This window comes from Gastrolobium bilobum, unplaced genomic scaffold (genome assembly GCF_033153095.1).
Source record: "Gastrolobium bilobum isolate Gb01-03AN ecotype WA unplaced genomic scaffold, APGP_CSIRO_Gbil_v1 utg68148, whole genome shotgun sequence".
Classification (NCBI taxonomy): Eukaryota; Viridiplantae; Streptophyta; class Magnoliopsida; order Fabales; family Fabaceae; genus Gastrolobium; species Gastrolobium bilobum.
This window is the reverse complement of record NW_026896639.1, coordinates 1-4577: the sequence shown is the minus strand read 5'-3', so window position 1 is coordinate 4577 and position 4577 is coordinate 1. Positions and strand designations below refer to the sequence as shown.

Here is a 4577-nt window from a genome sequence, read left to right as displayed (position 1 = left end):
TGCTGTGTGATTACGCAGAGAGTTGGAAAGTATGAGGGAGTCAACTGCTCTTCTGATTTCTCCTTGAACTGCTCGGAGTGTTGACTCATAAGATGCAGCATTGGCTTCCTTGATGGTTGCCTTGATGGTGTTGAGCTGTTGTTCTCTCTCTTCCTTATGTTGTTCCTGAACTGTGTTGAAGGCAGAGGAGAGTTGTTTCAATCAGTCCCTTAGAGCCTTCAGCTCTTTATTGGTGCTTGTCATGTCGAGTTGGGGGACGAATTGTTTTGCTGGTAGCCGCTGTTCTAACTTCTTCCTTAGCATTTCAAAGATCTCAGCAATCCCAATTTGCGATCTTCTTTTAGCTGAGATGAGGATTACTGCTGTAGGGGAGGAAGTAGGTTGCTTCTTCTGCTGGCTACTGCCAACAGTAGAAGGTACAAATGGTGCTGTGCTGGGCTCATCCACTGGTGATCTGGATGATGAGGGCATGGCTACAACTTGTTCATCCACCAGTAGAGGAATTACCATCCCTTCTTCTTCTGCCAAGGCTCTGGCAAGAGCTTCTTCCCCAGAAGTATCGGGACAGATGACAGGGTATGACAAAGGATCTCCCAGATTGATCTGCCTGAGGCCTATTTTCTTTGCTTTCTTCTTAGGGGGTTCTATGAGAATCCCCTTTCCTCTGTCATTTTTCTTCTATGGCTGAGCCTCTTGCTCAGCCACTGATGTCTCTGCAGCAGATGCTGCTTCTTTTTCTGTTCTTCCCTCTCCTTGTTGCTGCCTAGAAGAGGGTTGTGGGCTGATTTGTCTTGGTGGAGAGTGAGCAGGTGGTGGGGACGGAATGTCAGAGAATGTAGAGGCTGAGCTGATTGGGGACGTCTCCTTGGCAGCTGGTTTGGGTGCTGACATTCTGCCAGCCTTCAGCCTTTTTGCTAAAGGCTCATTGCCTTCACTCTCCTCCTCCTTGTCAGAGAGGGTGATAGGTTTCGCAGAGGATGCTCCCTCTGGCTTGTTGCTGTTGAGGACCCTCTTTAGTCTCTGACTTGAACGTTCTCCCTTTCTTGGGGGAGCTTTGGCAGAAGATTTCTTCTTGCTCTGTTTGCCATCAGTAGCAACAGGGGCATCCTTCTTTACCTTGGTGGGAGGAGGGACAGTTCTCCTTGCTGGAACATGGGCAGAAGGGGAAGATTTTGAAGGAGTAGTCTTGGTGGCCTTCTTCTGTGAGACCACAGGGGTTTCCTCTTCATCATCACTGGTACTGGTGGGGGAGCGTCTGAGATTGGCAGGAATAGGTTGGGTGGTGTCAATGTAGGTGCTTTTAAGACCGTTCCAGGTCTTAGCATCAATGATAGATGCCACCTTCGTGGTTTCATCTGGGTGTTCCTCTACACCAGCTTTCAAACAGAGCTTGGTGATGAGGCAGGGGAGGCAGACTGTGGTCTTCCTCATGTCCCTCTTCAGGCTGTTATAGATGAGGATTATTGCATCAAAAGGGATGTGCTTAATGATGCAGTAAATTTGGACCTGTAATGCCCAACTAGCAGAGGCTTCATGAGTGGTGGGAGTGATGTTGGAATTTGCAAACAGTGCCCAAAACCTGGCTATGTCCTTCATGCTCCCCTTGCAGAGGGACCCTTTGTAGTAGTTGGGTTTGTCGAGGGCTACTGTTTGTTTCAGGTCCTTTTGGAAGGAGAATACCTCCATACTATCCAAGTACTCCTGGTACGGACAGTTGGTGACGGTGGGGAGGTAGAGCACTTCCTGGACATCAGTGGGGGAAAATGATACTTGTTTTCCCCTCACTGTGACCACATCAGGGGAATCTTCTTCGGGCAGCCTCCTTGTCTGGTACAGGAATTCTCCCACTAGGGAGACATTCACTTCACGGTCATCAGTGGCAAAACGCAGCCACTGAAGCTTGATTAAGGACTGCTTCACAAATAAGGGCAGAACCAATTTTTCCTATTGCAAGGAGATGTTCCTCTCTGGGTATAGATGAATGATGGGTTCGGTGAGTTCTGGTTCTTCGCCACGGTTGGCCACAAGAGTCACCTTGATCGAAAGTTTAGTCATTTTTAGCAGAAAGGAGGTTAGGGCACAATGCGGAGGGAGAAAAGGTTCTGAGTTGAATGGAAATAGTAAAACTCAAAGGAAGCAGTGGCTGAGTTTAAGTAGACAATGGAGGAGTGAACGAAGAGTTTCTGGGACGTGGAGGTTAAGAAGAGGAGGTTGAAGAGGTAGTGGAATGGGGACGTTACAGAATGAGTGGTCAGCAGTTGGTGACCAGTTACTGATGGGATGAGTGTGAGAAGATGGAACGGTTTAGGTCAGGACGTGAGAGAGAGAGGGAAAAGGAAAGGGTGCAGTTGTCTTAATGGTTAAGGAGACGGTTGCTTTTTCTGCGCGCGTTTTCAAGATTTGCAATGAATGCAAACTTGATATGGCTGCGTACCTTTTTAAGTGACTCAGCAGGGACAGGTGTCCCAGTCATTCTTATCTCCTAACCCAGGGAACGTTCCCTTTATTTTTTCCTAACTAATAAATAAACAGCTAAATAAAAAAAAGGAAACATACAGAAGTGTAAATCTAATTATCTAAGGGAAAGGGGACAGACTAACCTATTACTTACTACCTATTATTTAAGATAATAACTTTGCAAAAATATAGATATAATAAAAAAATATATTATATTTATATATATATATATGTATATATATTTATTTATTGGGATTGTGTGGTCAGGGACCACCCCAAAACTACGTTCCTGGAACGGAACGTATCTTATTTGGACTTTTTGGAGTGGAACATCAGTCGTTCCCTCCTTTTTGGGAGCTATGTGGTTAAGAGTAACCACCCCAAAACTTTGCTCTTTGTCAGAGAGCAAATGTATCCACTGGGTTGCCTCCCAGTCAACGCTTAGTTTAATGTCTTTAGCTAGACATGGTACTTACCTCTTAAGTGGACTCAGAAGCGGTTGAGGGAACCTCAGTGTCCCCTGGTAGTGATCCTGGTGTCCTGGTTTGGAGATTGGCAGCAATCTGTCCCAGATGGGATTCAATGTTCCTGACCACTGCATCATTCCTGGTGACATATTCCTTGACATAATTTTCCAGGGTGTTGATGCGTTGATCATCTCTGTGGAACGGAACGTAGTTGTTTCTCCTTTGTTCAAACGTTCCACTGCTGCTGTCTTGCTGATACTGCTGCTGGGTGTTGAATGGTCTTTGGTTCATGGGTGGCCTCCATTGGGTGTTGTGGTTCTGATCCTTAATGATAGTTCCTCCAGGATTTGCATTTGTACTGCGTCCTGCTTGTTGATTGTCTCTGGTGAAGTTCCTGTTGCCAAAATTTTCTGCATAACACACCAATGCAGTGGATGGGCAGTCTGTTGAGTCATGAAGGTCACCACAGGCTGAGCATGGTTCAGTTTCAGCTGCTGTGAGTTGCAAGACTTCCATCCTTGGTGCTGCTTGGTCAGCTTTCAGGTTCTTCACTTCATTCATGAGTGATGCCAGCTGGGCTTCCATGGCAGTTTGTTTATCCAGTTCTAGCATGCCTGGCTTCCTTACTGGGCTCACTCTGTCTATTGGCCATTGGAGACATCTTTCAGCAGTTCCTTCTATGATTTCGTACCTTGATTCAAGTGTTCCTGTAAAGAAATATCCTCCTGCAGCAAAATCTAAGTGAGATTGAGAAGTATGGTCAAGTCCCTTATAGAAAGATTGTAACACTCCCCAACTCTCTACCCCATGGTTTGGACATTTTCTGATGATGTCCTCGTATCTCTCCCATGCTTTATAGAGGTTTTCTCCATAAAACATTCTGAAGTTAGAGATTTATGCTCTAACATCATCTTGTCGGGACATTGGGAGAAACCTCTCTACGAACTTGTTAGAGAGCTCCTCCCATGTGTGGATTGATCCAGGGGTGAGAGTTTTCATCCATGTTTTTGCCTTTAATCCTAAGGAGTGAGGGAACAACCTCATTCTCATGCTCTCCTCTGTCACACCCTCAGCTTTAAAATTATCACAGATATCTTGAAATGTTGTGAGGTGTGTGTAAGGATCTTCTGCAGGGAGTCCATTGAAGACCCCTGCTTCCCAAATCATGTGAAACATGATAGGTTTCAGTTCAAAGTTGGGTGCTACAGGAGGGAGGATTACTCCCCTGTCTGGTCTGTTCCTGAAAGGAGCAGCCAAAGTTCTGAAGTTTTGTTCAGGAGGAACTTCTTCATTGTTATTATTGTGATCAGCCATGTTTTCAAGAATTTCTTCCCTGAGGATTCTTCTTCTCCTATGAAGTGTACGTTCTGGTTCAGGATCAAAGAGAAACTCAGGTACTTCAATGGAGAGGTCAGAGTTTGTTTCAAACTCTTCACTCATAAACTATAAACACAAGTTATATATGCACAACAGTATTAGTGACATAAAGAAAAATATAAAGGTAAGGTCAGATATACAGAATATGTACTAAAAACAGTAAATAAGAACAAAATTTAGTGTTTCTATCCCCGGCAACGGCGCCAAAAACTTGTTGGGTGGTTTGCTGATGGTGGAAAATTATAAGTTCTGATAGGGGACGTTCCTCTGTTCTTG

General features: G+C 45.1%; 1 non-coding gene across 1 annotated transcript; it reads left to right on the top strand.

The window, feature by feature from the left end:
* Nucleotides 1-3726: 3726 nt before the first annotated feature.
* Nucleotides 3727-3833, top strand: LOC133301217 (small nucleolar RNA R71). The gene has a single exon (XR_009750154.1). It is a non-coding gene; the product is annotated as a small nucleolar RNA R71 (small nucleolar RNA).
* The last annotated feature ends 744 nt before the right edge of the window (nucleotides 3834-4577 follow it).